Genomic DNA, 15539 nt, shown 5'->3' with positions numbered 1-15539 from the left:
CCTGTAGTCCCAGCTACTCGGGAAGCTGGGGCAGAAGAATCGCTTGAACCCGGGAGGCGGAGGTTGCAGTGAGCCGAGATCGCACCACTGCACACTCCAGCCTGGGAGACAGAGTGAGACTCCATCTCAAAAAAAAAAAAAAAAAAAAAAAAAGAAAAAAGAAAAAAGAAAAAAGAATCAAAAGTGATGGTAAAATGATGATGATAATGTGACAATTGGAGAGGGGTTACATAACCAGAAATAGGCATGGTGCAGTTGGAGAACCTGTAATGGAGGAGAAGAGAGTTAAAAACCAAATTGAAAAGAAAATAAAAATATAGAAATTAAATATTAAAAATGGGCAGGTATGATAATCTTTTTGAGCGTTAGATGTTAATTAAAGATACCTACCTCCTCTTACCTGACTCTTAGTCTTTCTCTGTCTCTTTCTCTCTCTCACACACACTAATATACTGTGACCCACTGTAAACGCTTTGATGGGTGTATGAAAGGTAGTATACTTGGGAGCTCAAACTTGTTCACAAAAGGATAAATAATTTCTTCTTAATTTAGAAAGCACATTAAGCAGCTCTCCCTCAGCTTTGTGTGAGCCCCATTTCCTTCCCCAGCAATCTCCTGAATGCCCTGGTTACCTCCTTGTTCCTCAGGGTATATATGAGAGGGTTAAGTGAAGGAGTGCCCACTGCATAGAAAAGACCAAAGAACTTGCCCCTTTCTTGGGCATAGGGATTTTTGGGCTGGAGGTAGACAGCAATGACTGAGCTGTAGAACAGGGTGACCACAGTGAGATGGGAGGAGCAGGTCCCAAAAGCTTTCCTCTGCCCTTTTGCAGTTAGTCCTTAGCACTGCCCAGGCAATGGCTCCATAAGAGACAAGGATGAGGCTGAGGCACAGCCAAGATGAAGACACTGACAACAGCCATCTGGATCTTATTGTAGGAGGTGTCTTCACAGGAGAGTCGAATTAGAGCTGGGACCTCACAGACAAAATCATCCACCTGCCGATGGGGGCAGAAAGGCAGGCACAGGGTGGATGGTATCTGGACCACTGACTCCACCAGCCCAATGACCCAGGCCACAGATGCCAGCTGCCAGCACAGGCAGAGGTGGACGATGGTGGCATGGTGGAGGGGCTTGAAGATAGCCATGTAGCGGTCAAAGGCTATCACCGTCAGGAGGATGCACTCAGTGGTCCCCAGGGACTGGAAGATGAAGAACCGGACAGAGCAGCCCAGTAAGATGATGGTCTTCTTTGGGCCCCAGAGGTTGACCAGCATCTGGGGGACACAACTCATGATGAACAGAGGTCCAAGAAGGAGAGGTTGGAGAGGAAAAAGTACATTGGAGAGTGGAGCCTGGGGTCCAACACAGACAGCAGGATGATGAGTCCACCGGGGTTAGGAGGTAGGAAGTGAAGACAACCACGAGGAGAGTCCTTTCCAGTGCTGGGTGTTCAGAGAAGCCCAGAAGGAGAAAGCCTGGTGTGGAGCTTTGGTTAACCATGGCCTGTTCCTGTCTGTATCTGGAAGGATGAGGCTGTCACCCTAGTGTAATTCAACCTGTCTTATTAAAACTCAGCCTGGGTATTTGTGAGGTCCCAGTAGGTGGGTGTTTCTCTTCTGTCTCTGCTCGCCCAGCCTTCCTTTCCCAGTCTCATCACCATCCAGCAGTTCCTTCTCATCCCCTGTTCCTTCTGATCAAACATTGTCTAGTGGGAGTGAGGAAACCATTAATGTGCTCAACAATGGATTGAGCCTCACACTGGTGCCTCTGACTTCCTGACTGAATGCAAAATGGCTGATATGAAGCGTAGATCAGCTAACTAGTTAGTTTTTATTAATTTTGCAAAAATTTATTAAGCACCTATTATGTTTGATCGCTATGCTACTACTGAATTTTCCCTTTGTTATGTGTGGAAGGAAATACAAAGAAATGTGTGTTCAGTGAGTTTCCTGATTGTAAACATTATTAGAGAATTCATCATGTTTTCTAGTGGTGGGCATAAATTTTCTCAAATCATTCACATTCTATCCACTTTACACTTTTGCAAGAGATTCGACCAGTGATAGAAATGTGGACTGTGGAGATTTCTTCTGTATGTGAAATGACTCAACCGCTAGAAAGATCACTCAGGTGATTTAGGTCTTTCAAAAAAAATTATGACTTATTAAACTAAGAACAAACATTTCTCCTGCAAATGAAATGTCCTGCCTAAATTTTCCATTAAGTGTAATATGTAAAAATAAGAAAAAATATAATGTCAGTCAGTTCTGGTTCTATAACTGCAAAAAAATCCTGAAGAATTGATGTTTGGTGATAGAAAGCTGAAATAGATTTCAATATCCTCTCCTTTTCATGTAAGATAAAATATAGTAGTAAAAACATACCATGTTGAATTTGGGACATGTAAGTAGAATTTTGCTTTTGAAAATGCTCTGTTAATTTTATTCACATGCAATTAAAAACCTTTGATTTTGAAATAAGTTGAAACTTACAGAAAAGTTGCAAGTGTAGTTCCAAGAACTTCTATATAACCTTTATCAAATTCATCAATTTTTAGTATTTTTACTCATTTTCACTATCATTATGCTCAATATGTTTATGTATTATCATTTTTACTCTGAGTCACTTGGGAATAACTTGTGGACATCATGCCTCTTTCTCCTTATTGTCTTAGTATGCATTTTCTACAACAAGATGGTCTTAATTAACACTGTACAGCAATTAAATTCAATAAACTTAAAATTGATACAGTATTGTTATGTAACATACAGTCCATATTCCTATTTTCTCCATGTCTCAATAATGTTCTTTGTAGGATTTTTTTTTTTTTTCTTGTAGGATCCAGTTGAGAGTCACATATTGTACTTAGATGTCAGGTCTGACTTTGTCCTCTTTAGTAGCCTATCCTAAGTCACTGAAGTAAGGAGTCTACTTCAAATTATTGAACAATGTGGTCATTCAAGGTGGAGGAGCTTATGGGCTGGAAGAAAGAGTAGTTCATGGCTTTGAAAAACCCTGGGTAGTTCATTCAACATCAGCAGAAAACTTGAAACATTGCAGGCAAAGAAGGCAAAAATACTGGGGTAGGGGGCTAGAGGTGAGAGATAGATCTGTAAAGAAAATTAGTAGGGTGGTTGAGTGTATCAGGGAATGCTTCCTGGAGGAGGGGACTGTCTTTTTGAGAAGGTGAAGAGAGTTTCAGCACACAGGGCCAACTCAGATGTGGGTGGACGGTGGCAGCCACTCTGGCAGTTGAGAGGCAGGAACTGAGCAAGTTGATGCGGAGGTGGCTGGAGAGGCTATAGGTTGGCAACATCTCCCCATTACAGTGTCTCTTTTTGTGTGTTTAAAAGCCCCATCTCATCTTCTTATTTGTTCAATCTGTTTATATTTGCCTCTTTTTTCTTTTCCTTCCTCCTATATTCTTTTTACTCTGAGAAAAATTTTTCCTTTAAAATATTGTTAAATATTTTAACAAAAGATTGTTTAAATCTTAAAAGCCTTCTGCGTGCCCTTCCCTAATCATACCCACTACCTACTCCTGAAGAGGCAATGACTAGTTCGATTATTACTTTTATGAAATCATTCCTATATTGTCTTATAACATTACACCCTTTGTGTTGGTAAAAAATAGCCAACTGCTCCTTATTTATCTGTCAACCATCATTCTAATACACTTTCTGCATCCCTGTCTTACACTGTTATACTCTTGGTAATTCATTGCTTAACTCTATGTCATTTTTCAGTCTCTTCAATTTACATAATTCTTTGACTCTCGTTCTGTTCTCTCTTGTTCTGTGTTTCACAACATATCTTTATTCTCACTCTCTTTCTTCTGGTCTTTTTAGTTTTTCTTGGACACCAACAAAAGTCCAGTACAACTTTACTCTCTTCCTATTAATTTCATGTTCACGGATGTATTTATTTCTTTATTAATCACCAAAGACCTAGTTGTGTACTAGGTGCTACAAGGGAATGAAATATCAATTCTTTTCTCCAATTCATTAGTGAAAACCACGTTAATACTTTGGCAGCTACCATCTATTGTGTGCTTCCATACACCAGGCACTGTGCTAAACATTTCCTGAATACCTGGTTCTCATAACTCTTTGAGGTAGTTAGTATCATCTTCCTTTTACAGAAGAAGAAATGGTCGCAGAGAGGTTAAGTAGCTTGCCCAAGGTTACATAGCTGATAAAGACCAGGCCTGGAGTCTGAGTCCTGTTTGATTCCAAATCTGGTGCTCCTGGGGTAGCTCTACCATTGACGATATGTGGACATTAATGGGCAGTAGGAGAAGAATAAACTTATAACTTTTCCTCAGTCATGTCAGAATCTCCCCATTGCCTGCTGCTGGAGCTTCTCCCTGACAACGAGCTTCTAGACTGAGTGAGCCTCTACTTAATCCTCACAATGAAATCTATAAGCAAAGTCAGGAGTGTTGGGCACCTTTGAAAGGGTGGTGGATTAGGACTCAGGTAGTACTGTTGACTTCTAATGCTGCTGCCCCACCTTTCAAAGCACTTCACAACCTATGTATGACCCGGATAATATTTCTATATTCTATATTTTCAGATGAAGAAAATAAAACATAGACAGGTTAAATAATTTGCTCAGAATTATATAGCCAGAGCTGAGACTTGAACCCACGTGGGCTGGCTCTAGAGTCAGGCACAAACTATACCCCACCACTGTCCTTCTTCTGGAACTGTAAGGCTGAAGGTTGCTGTTTGCCCACAACCTCTCCTCTTCAGCCTAGTAAGTTAACCTCTCTTTTAGTGGTAGTGGAGATAGAAAAGGAAACGTGGTGAAGTGATGGAGGGAGGGATCCCAGGACTCCCATCCCATGGAGAGAAATGGCTTGTTAATTCTCCCAAGACTCCAGAGCCTCACAGCCCACAGACAATTAATTAGCCACGGGTGCTAATGATGATTAAGAAAGAAGGAGATGATTCAGAGGAAATGTGCCAGCATTGGTGCTCCCTGTGGTAAGTAAAAAGGTCACTGCTGCTCCTCTGTGTCATTGAGGAGCACAAGGTCATGTTTTCTCATTGCCACCTCTCCTGAGTGTGCCCCATTCTTTTCTCTCAAGTCTCATTTGAGCCCATGTAAGACTTCATTATTTCTTGTTTCTTCTCTACTTGTTGACATTTGGATATAATTTACATGCAATAAAATGCACAGATTTGAAATATACGCTTTGATGAATTTTGATGACTTCAATGAAGAAACAGAAGATTTCCATCATCCTACAAACCTTCCACTTGCCTCTTTCCTTGATACTTAGTTTTGCCTCTTCTAGGACTTCATACAAATGGAATAATATATACTCCTTTGAGTAAGAATTCTTTCACTAGGAGTAATTATTTTGCAATTTATTCATGTTGTTTCATGTATCAGTAGCTCATTTCTGCTTTTAAAATCAACTTCAGTCTGGGCATGGTGGCTCACATCTGTAATCCCAGCAATTTGAGAGGCCAAGAGGAATGGATCACTTGAGCCCAGGAATTCGAGACCAGTCTGGGCAACATAGCCAGACCTTGTCTCTACAAAAAGTACAAAAACTTAGCCAGGTGTGGTGGCCTTCACCTGTAGTCCCAGCTCCTTGCGGGGCTGAGCTGGGAAGATAACCTGAGCCTAGGAGGTTGAGGCTGCAGTGAGCTGTGATCATGCCACTTCACTCTAGCCTGGGTGACAGAGTCAGACCTTGTCTCAAAAAAACATAAAATAAAATAAACTTCTTTAAGGTAGAATTTACATGTAATAAAATGCACACATTTTAAGTATATTGTTCAATATACTTAGGAGGTCAAGGCTGTAGGGAGCCGTGATTGCACCACTGCACTACTGCACTCCAGCCTGGGTGACAGAGTGAGACCCTGTCTCAAAAAAAAAAAAAAAAAAAAAAAAAAAGCAAGCAAGCAAGCATTCATACATTCATACCAGCTGATTTCATTGACATAACTTTCCTACAACAGGAAAAACAAATCTAGCAAGATAGAAATCAGATGATTGGTTGTCTGGGACAGGGCATAGGATAACTTTCTAGAATAATGAAAATGCATGCTCTATATCTTGAATGGGGTATTGGTTATCCAGGTGTGTACACTCGTCAAAACTTATTGAACAATATACTGAAAATGTGTGAATTTTATTACCTGTAATTTGTACTTCAATGAAATTTACTTTTTTTATGTTTTTTGAGACAAGGTGTTACTCTGTCACCCAGGCTAGAGTGCAGTGGTATGATCACAATTCACTGCAGCCTCAGCCTCCTGGGCTCAACCCCCCAAGTAGCTGGGACTACAAGTGCAGGCCACCACACATGGCTAAGCTTTGTACTTTTTGTAGAGACAGGGTCTCGCTGTGTTGCCCAGACTGGTCTCGAATTCTTGGGCTCAAGTGATTCACTCACCTTGGACTCCCAAAATGCTAGAATTACAGGCATGAGCCACCATGCCTGGCTTCATGCCTTATTTCTGGCTTCCGTTATCCAGCTTGTTATGGAAATTCATTCGTAGTGTTTCATATATTAGTAATTTGCTCCTTTTTATTGCTAATAGTATTTCACTGTATAAATATATCACAGTTTATCCATTCATGCATTGATGGGCATTTGGGTTGTTTCTAGTTTTGGGCTGCTATGAAAGAAGCCACAATTGTTGGGTGTGGTGGCTCACACCTGTAATCCCAGAACTTTGGGAGGCCAAGGTGGGAGGATACTTGAGCCCAGGAGTTTGAGACCAGCCTGGGAAACATGATATAACCCTGTCTCTACAAAATAATACAAAATATTGGCCGGACATGGTGGTGCATCCTGTAGTCTCAGCTACTTGGGGGGCTGAGGTGGGAGGACCACTTGAGCCCAGGAAGTTGAGGCTGCAGTGAGCCATGATCATGCCACTGCACAACAGCCTGGGTCAAAAAAAAAGAAGAAGAAGAAGAAGAAGTGAACAGTTAGTTGTGTTGCATATAGTTCTTTGTTCTTTGTGTGAACACATGTGTTCTTTATTTTGGGTAAATACCTAGAATTGGAATTTCTGAGTCATTTGATGTCTGTTTATCTTTATAAGAAACTGCTAAACTGCTTTCCAGAGTGATTGTGCCATTTACACTCCCTACAGCAATGAGAGTTCCAGATGTTCCACATCCTTGATAATACTTGGAATTGTCAATCTCTTGGTTTTAGGCATTCTATCGGCTGTGAAGTGCTCCCTCAAGTCGTTTCAATTTGCTCTGTGATGGTTAATGGTGTTAAACATCTTATCATGTGCTTTATTGGTCCTTACATGTCTTTTATTCAAATTATTTTTCATTTTTTTAACTGTGTTATTTGTCTTATTAAAACTGTAGTCATATCTTATAATAATATAATAAAGTAATATAATAAGTATTTATGGTAATACTTTGAGATTATGCAAGTATCTTTTTCTCATTATAGTTTTGCCTACTAATTTTAGCATCCACAAATGAGTTTTGACTGTAACAATTACTATTGGGCTGTTTGCCTAATGATAACTTTCATCATTTCTCCTGTTTGTTATTTTGAATTCTGTAAGAGCTGTTCCTCTCTTCCTATTCGTTTACTGTTTATTTTCTTTATTCATATCCAGTAATGACTCCTGGATGTTTATTTTATTCTTTCTTCATTATTCTCATTATTTACTTTGCTGCTTACGTTTTCCCAGATTTGGCTGTGGGGAAATCCTTTAGCTTGATTACTGTGAGTTTTTTGATGTGTCCTCATTTTTTTTTAAATCACTTCTTTTGTTTCTGGCACCATACAGTATTCCAGGGTTATGTTGTATGTTCTCTTTCCTCTCTCTGGGATCAGCCATCTCTCCAAGGACTCCTGGTTCTTTTTACCAGAAAATCGTATACAGTTGACCCTTGAACAATGTGTGGGTTAGAGGTGCTGACCCCCTCATACATTTGGAAATCCATGAATAACTTTTGACTCCCCTAAACCTTAACTACTAATGAACTACTGTTAACCAGAAGCCTTACTGATCATATATACAGTTGACTGACACATATTTTGTATGTTGTATATATTATGTACTGTATTCTTACAATAACGTGAGCCAGAGAAAAGAAAATGTTGTTAAGAAAATTATAAGGAAGAGAAAATACACTGACAGTACAATACTGTATTTATCAATTATGTAAGTTTGTGTCATCTGTTAAGAAGATGAATCATCAGTCAGAAATGGCAGGAAACTGCAGCAGCAGACCTCAATCTACAGCACATATCAAGCAATTCAACTTTTTCCTGTAATGTTATGGCTTTTCTCTGTCTCCTGGGAAAACTTCCAGCATCACTATATGGGTCTCCCGGTGTTATTCAAGCTTTATGGAATTGCACTAAACACAATTAAAAATACACAAGATCCTGGGCGCAATGACTCACACCTGTAATCCCAGCACTTTGGGAGGCCGAGGGGGGTGGATCACTTGAGGTCAGGCGTTCAAGACCAGCCTGGCCGTCTTGAACCAAAGACCGTCTCTACTAAAAATACAACAATTAGCCAGGCGTGGTAGTGCATGCCTCTAATCCCAGCTACTTGGGAGGCTGAGGCAGGATAATCACTTGAACCCGGGAGGCAGAGGTTGCAGTGAGCTGAGATCATGCCACTGCACTCCAGCCTGGATGACAGAGCAAAACTCTGTAATAAACAAACAAACAAAAGAAAAACAGAACAACCGCAAGAACCGTGAGACATCACTTTTTCCTAAAGAGAAGATGAACTGCTTACATGGGAATGATTAGTATTACATGGCATTTTAATCCCATACTCCCAACACTTGAGCTCACCCAATAGTAACAGGAGGTGGCTACACAATTATTATAGTAGGACAGTATGTACTATGACTAATTTTATGCAGTTATGATTTAATACTGTATTTTATGATTGTTTATAAGTATTTGTGTGTGAGTTTTAATAAATTTTAACTTTTTATAATAGATTTGTATATATTTTATAGTAAATGATAAAGTATGCTAGTATCTACGTATGTTTTATATGCATTTATGATATACCTAATTGTTTCTTAATTATTTTGATGTTTCTAAGCTATGAAGTTTGCGAGTTTTTTCAAATTGTCACAAAGGTACAAAAAATTTCCAGCATATTTACTGAAAAAAATCTACATTTAATGGACCCATGCAGTTCAAACCCTTGTTGTTCAAGGGTCAACTATATTGTATTTTTCAGTTCCAGCATTTCCGTTTGGCTTTTTAAAATGGCAGTTTCTACATCTCTCTCCTAAAATTCATCATTTCTTTACCCATTGTATAAATCTTTCCCTGTGGATTCTTTAAAATACTATAGTGATTTTAAAGTTTCCATCTGATAATTCTAACATTTGGGTGGCGTTTGGGTTTGTTTTTATTGAGGATTTAAAACTGTTTGTCTAATATTTCTGTTTCTTCACATGATTGGTGATTTCCTGTTTTACACTTGATGATGTGAGTAATGTGTTACAGAGATTTCGTATTCTATTATCTTTATCTATTTCGTATTCTGTTATCTTTCTCTGAAGCGTATTGAATCTTGTTCAATAAGCAGATATATTACCCACTTATCACTTTGAACTTCTGAAAAACTGGCTTTACATTTTGCTGGAATGGATCATTGCAGTTTTTTCTTGGTTCTAGGGTGAACTCCTTAAGCCTTGGTTGTCATTTTGACTTCTAGGATCTGGTCCTTTTGGGGTTTCAGTTAAAGCCACATTATTTTCAGGTGTCTGTTAATGGTAGCAGAGCCTAATCCTAAGTGAAATCTGAAATCCCCAGCTGACAGAAGAAAGTACCAAATAACTTGCATGAGAAGTAGGAGGCAGAGCCTGGATTCACTCCAAGATGGCCTGACTGCTACAAAGTGGAAATGGGCCATTGGTCAACACATCATCCTGCACTTATGACTGCATTAGTTATTCCAGTTGCTTTGTCAGGTTGGACAATTTTTGCACATTGACATCAGTCCCAAGTACCAGGCTCAGCAATTGTCTCAGAATTACTTTTTTTTTTTTGTTAGGTTTGTTCTCTGATTTTAGCTAATTATAAATTTCTTTGCTTTCAGATATATTATGGGCTATATTATCAATGTTTCTAAGTTTTGCAGTATGTAAAAGATTAGTGGAAAATAAATTTTGGGGAGTAGGGAAGGCACAGAATCACAATAGTTAACCTACTATAGCCACCAACTTTTCATGGCCCTTTGCCTGTCAACTAGTGATGAGCACTGAAACTGGTTCCCATTGGTGCATAGCTTATAGCCAGCTCCATTCTGAGCTGATGACTATATAAAAAATATACTATCCCTTCCCACACTATCTGCCTATCTGAATATGTAAAACACGCACAGTTGCAAAACTAAAAAATAACAACAATAATAAGATAAGACATATAATGAATAGTCCACCTCTCATTCCTGTTCCTCAGGCAACTCACAGAGTCAGTGTCTCCTCACAGAGGTGTTGTATGCACATTTTAGCATATGTGTATATTTTCTTCCTTTCTAAATAACAAAATATTATACATATATTTTGCAACTTGGCTTTTAAATTTAATTCAACTGTATACACCAGCATTTATTTAGTTGTCTATTGATAAGTGTTGTTCCCATTTATTTCGGTTGCAAATAATTATTTCACATGAATATTCTTGTACATGGCTTATTTCACACATATATAAGTGTACTAATAGGGCCAGGCATGGTGGCTCATACCTGTAATGCCAGCACTTTGGGAGGAGGAGGCAGGCAGATCACCTGAGGTCAGGAGTTCGAGACCAGTCTGGCCAGCATGCTGAAACCCCATCTCTACTAAAAATAAAAATAATAAATAAATAAATAATAGCTAGGCATGGTGGCGCATGACTGCAATCCCAGCTGCTCAGAAGGCTGAGGTAGGAGAATCGCTTGAACCCAGGAGTCGGAGGTTGCAGTGAGCCGAGATCGCGCCATTGCACTCCAGGCTGGGAGGCAAGAGTGATACTCCTTAAAAAAAAAAAAAAAAGTGTACTAATAGGATAAGTTCCTAGAAGCAGAATTGCTGAGCTAGAGGATATGAACACGAAAATTTTTAAATTATGTTTTTATTATAATCTTTGATACTACAGATAAATAAATGTAACCCATATAGAATAATATAATGTAACACTATAAAGCATAATAGTAGCATAATGAACACTCATGGTTTTTACATTTTTATAACAGCCTTATTGCTTACATATGTAGTTCTAGATACTATATTCACTTTTGCTTATGTTTAGTTTTCTTTGGAACATTTGTTTTAGATAATATTACTTTACCTTTAATAAAGTGAATATACAGTATGTCTCTCAAGTAATAAATTGCTTTAACAAACATTAAGTTCTCTTGGTTAAACTTCAGATTCTGAATATGGCAAGATGAAATAATATCAGGGCTTCTAATGCCCTCTTACTTCCTGTAGAAAATCTTCTAGTAGCTTATATCAGCATTTAGATTGGGCTTCATTTTTGTTAAAAAGCAGACATATCCTGAATTTCAAGTAGTTCCTCTTTTTCTCTGTCTCACTATGTAGTTTTGCTTGCTTTTGAGATTTATGGAGAGTATCATACTTTATGTAGTCTTACTCATCTTGCTTTTGTTAGATATAGTGAACTCCAAGTTTCTCTTCAAAGAATCAGTATGTCAGCATATTCATCTCTCTTATTCTTTGATTCTCCATTTGAAAGTTGAGCTTCCGGGTTCTCTTCACCCTCTTGCCTCTAGTTTCAGTAAACAACTTTCCTGTCAGTTCTAATCAGTAGTTCATATCTGTTCCCCTGGTCACCTGCTCCATCCGGAGTCACCCCTGGCCACCTGCTTTGACTTGAATCATCCTGAGTCACCTGTTCTGTAACCACCCTTCCCACCAAACTACCCACCCTGCCACTCTGGCTCATACCCCTGCTCTCTTTAAAATAGCCAATCGGAATTAGCTTAGATTGTGCGGTCCAAACCTAGCCAATAGGGGAACGACACAGCAGTAGGGTCTACCTGCCTCAGGAATAAGAACTCCTTCCCCTCCCTTGTCCAGGTGTGCTCTTGCCGTTACTCCATCCATGAGTCGCACCCTCCTATAGAAGTAAAAATTCCTTGCTGAGAAAATTAAATTTATGTCTGAGTGCTATTTCTTTGTGGCACAGTGGAATAAGCATTTGTTTCTAACACTTTTTTCACTCAATAGGTTCTAGCACATTCATCCGTATTGTTGTTTGCAGGTATGATCCTTCTATTTATGCTGCTTATGATATTCTACAATTTGGTTACCTATCTCCCTAATACTGATAGGCATTTGGTTGTCTTGGTTTGGTATGTCCATTTTAAATTTTGGTAGGTATTTTCAAACTGTTCTTCTTTGAGTGTAGACTTTTTTCCCAATCACCAATAAATGAGAATACACAGTAACTTTCTGACTGAGTTTGGTTGGCATTTTTGAAGCAATATTCTAGATCTCAAAGCAGTTTAGAAACTCTTTCATGGACGTTATTAAAGAGACTAGAAAGAGACATCTGTTCCAAGTAGGCCTCCATGGGGGCAGTGACAGGCCCAAGAGCATCCCGTCAGCCAGGGCCACATTGGGACACTCGTAGATAACCGCAACAATTGTTTTATAACTTGGCAAGATCTCCATACCATCATCTTTTACTTTTGTTACTGGAAAGGGATCCTGATCCAGCCCCCAAGAGAGCGTTATTGGATCTTGCACAAGAAAGAATTCAGGGTGAATCCATAGAGTAAACTGAAAGCAAGCGTATTAAGAAAGTAAAGGAAAAAAAGAATGGCTACTTTATAGGCAGAGCAGCCCTGAGGGCTGCTGGTTGACTATTTTTATGGTTATTTTTTGATTATATACTAAACAAGGGGCGGCTTATTCACGAGTTTCCCAGGAAAGAAGTGGGAAATTCCTGGAACTGAGGGTTCCTCCTCTTTTTAGACCATATAGAGTAACTTCAGGACATTGCCATGGCATCTGTAAACTGCCATGGCCCTGGTGGGAATATTTTGTGGCATGCAAATGTTTTATTTAGCATATAATGAGCAGTGGGAGTGACCAGAGGTCACTTTCGTTGCCATCTTGGTTTTGGTGGGTTTTGGCTGGCTTCTTTACTGCTTCCTTTTATTTGCAAGGTCTTTATAACCTGTACTTTGTGCTGATCTCCTCTCTCATCCTGTGACTTAGAATGCCTAACTTCCTGGGAATGCAGCCTAGTAGGTGTCAGCCTTATTTTACCCAGCCCCTATTCAAGATGGAGTTGCTCTGGTTCAAACACCTCTGACACTTTAGCTGGTTTTCTGAATTTGTCAGAGGGGTAAATGATGTAGTTTGGATGTTTGTACTCTCCAGATCTCATGTTGAAATGTGACCCCCAGTGTTGGAAATGGGCCTACTGGGAGGTGTTTGGGTTGTGGTGGTAGATCCCTCATGAATGGCTTGGGGCTGTCATCATCGTAATGAATGAGTTCTCACTCCATTAGCTCCCATGAGAGCTGGTTGTTTAAAAGAGCCTGGCATTTTTCCCACTGTCTCTTACCTCCCTCTCTTGCCATGTGACACGCCTGCTCTCCTTCACCTTCCGCCATGAGTAAAAGCTTCTTGAGGCCTCACCAGAAGCAGATGCTGGTGCCATACTTCTTGTATAGTTGGCAGAACTATGAATCAATTAAACTTTTTTTCCTTATAAATACCCAGCCTCAAGTATTCCTTTATAGTATGCAAAAGAGACTAATACAGCAAATGAAAAGAGATCTGTCTCTGAAAGAACTTATTTTGACATAGAGAGAGACAGAAAAAGTCAGATTGACACTGGGTAAGAAGCAAGGAGGTCAGGTCCCAAGATGAAATCCTGCCTGTGGTCAGCAAAGGGGCACCAAGGTGTCTGGGACAGTCCCGGCCCTGGCTTTGGGCAGGGAGGGAATTTCCCATAGGAAAGGAAAAGTAAAGAGAGAGAGAGAGGTCAGAGTCCAGGTTTGTTGTTCATATGGTTTCTTGAAAGGGCACTATTTCCCAGAATCCAGGTCCTCTCTGGGTAGGGAATCCCCTGAATTAGTTTTTTCTGAGAGTATATTAGATTTGCCCTCACAGTAACCCCATGCTGGAAATACCCAACTGCAGTAGCACTTTTCTCCCTGCCTTTTCCCACTGAAATAACAACAATATAGGAAGAACACAAGGACTATAGAAATACAGATTAGCGTTTGAACCCTTGCTTACCAGCTACTACTAATATGATTGTGGATGAGGTAGCTTCTTACTTATTAACAGGGGTACTAATACAGGTGGTTCCTTACAATGATTCCACTTATGATTTTTTATTTAATAGTGATGCCAAAGCAATACATACTCAGTAGAAACCTACTTCAAGTTCCCATAAAATCGTTCTGCTTTTCACTTTCAGTACAGTATTTAATAACTTAAATGAGATATTTCACACTTCCGTAGTAAATATGCTTTTTGTTAGATAATTTTGTCCAACTGTATGCTAATGTAAGTGTTCTGAGTATGTTTAAGGCAGGTTAGGTTAAGCTATGATGTTTGGTGGGTTAGGTGTATTAAATGCATTTCTAATTTTGGATATTTTCAGTGTACAATGGGTTTACTGGGATGTAACCCTGTCATAAGTGAAGGAGCACCTGTACTTACTTCATTAAAATGCTGAAACAGTAAATTAGGTAACATTTAATAATAAGTTGTGCAGTTCTTGAAATTGAAGTACTCACTAAATATTACTTTTCCTTTTTTGTTATTTACTTACTTTTCATTCATTTATTAATTCATTTGTGCATTTAGTAAACATTTATAAATTATTTCCTGTGCCAGACAGCATGCTGGAGCAGTGCTAAAGATACAAGTTAATTAAGACACAATCACGACCTTCAAGATTCCTACTGTTTTCTAAAGATTACAGACAAGCAGACGATGCTATTGTTGAAGAAACATGCTCTGAGAGCCATTTGAAGGAAGCGTAGAGGATAGAAGATGGACACATAACCCAGGATGGGGAGGAAAAGAGTTAGGGAAGGCTTTTTGACGAAGATGCTGTTTACACCATGTGTTCTTATAAATTCATAGTGGTGGGGATAGAGTTGGAGGAAAAGGCATGCTCAGTGGCATGGAGATGGCAGAGAGATTGGGGTGTTCAAGGATATGCTGGGAATTCAAGGAATGAGAATTCCCATAGACACAGACACCGCTAGACATAGAGATCTGCAGCTTAGGTTGGGGCTGTGGGTATAGATCCAGGTGGCTTCAACAGACAAAGATCTTTCCTGAGAAAAGGGAAAAGTTTTCAACACAGAAAGACCATCCCATGTTTGGAATGAGGTTTGCAAATAGATTGCTTGAGGGGAGAAGTACGTGATCAGAAAGCATTCTTTGTCTATTAACTCCTGCCCAGCAAAAGTGAAAGAAAATTCACGGGAGCATGCAAGAACAAAGGGCACAGCAAAGCTGGACAAACTCAGCAATCCAGGCAGGGGATTTCCAGCTCAGCGCTGGTATATAAGC

At 39.4% G+C, this 15539-nt stretch overlaps 1 pseudogene; it reads right to left on the bottom strand.

Annotated features, from left to right (window-relative positions):
• Nucleotides 1-575: 575 nt before the first annotated feature.
• LOC129038842 (olfactory receptor 2H2-like) lies at nt 576-1502 on the bottom strand (annotated as a pseudogene).
• Nucleotides 1503-15539: the final 14037 nt, after the last annotated feature.

Source organism: Pongo pygmaeus, chromosome 5 (genome assembly GCF_028885625.2).
Source record: "Pongo pygmaeus isolate AG05252 chromosome 5, NHGRI_mPonPyg2-v2.0_pri, whole genome shotgun sequence".
NCBI lineage: Eukaryota > Metazoa > Chordata > Mammalia > Primates > Hominidae > Pongo > Pongo pygmaeus.
This window is presented reverse-complemented; position numbering and strand designations above follow the sequence as displayed.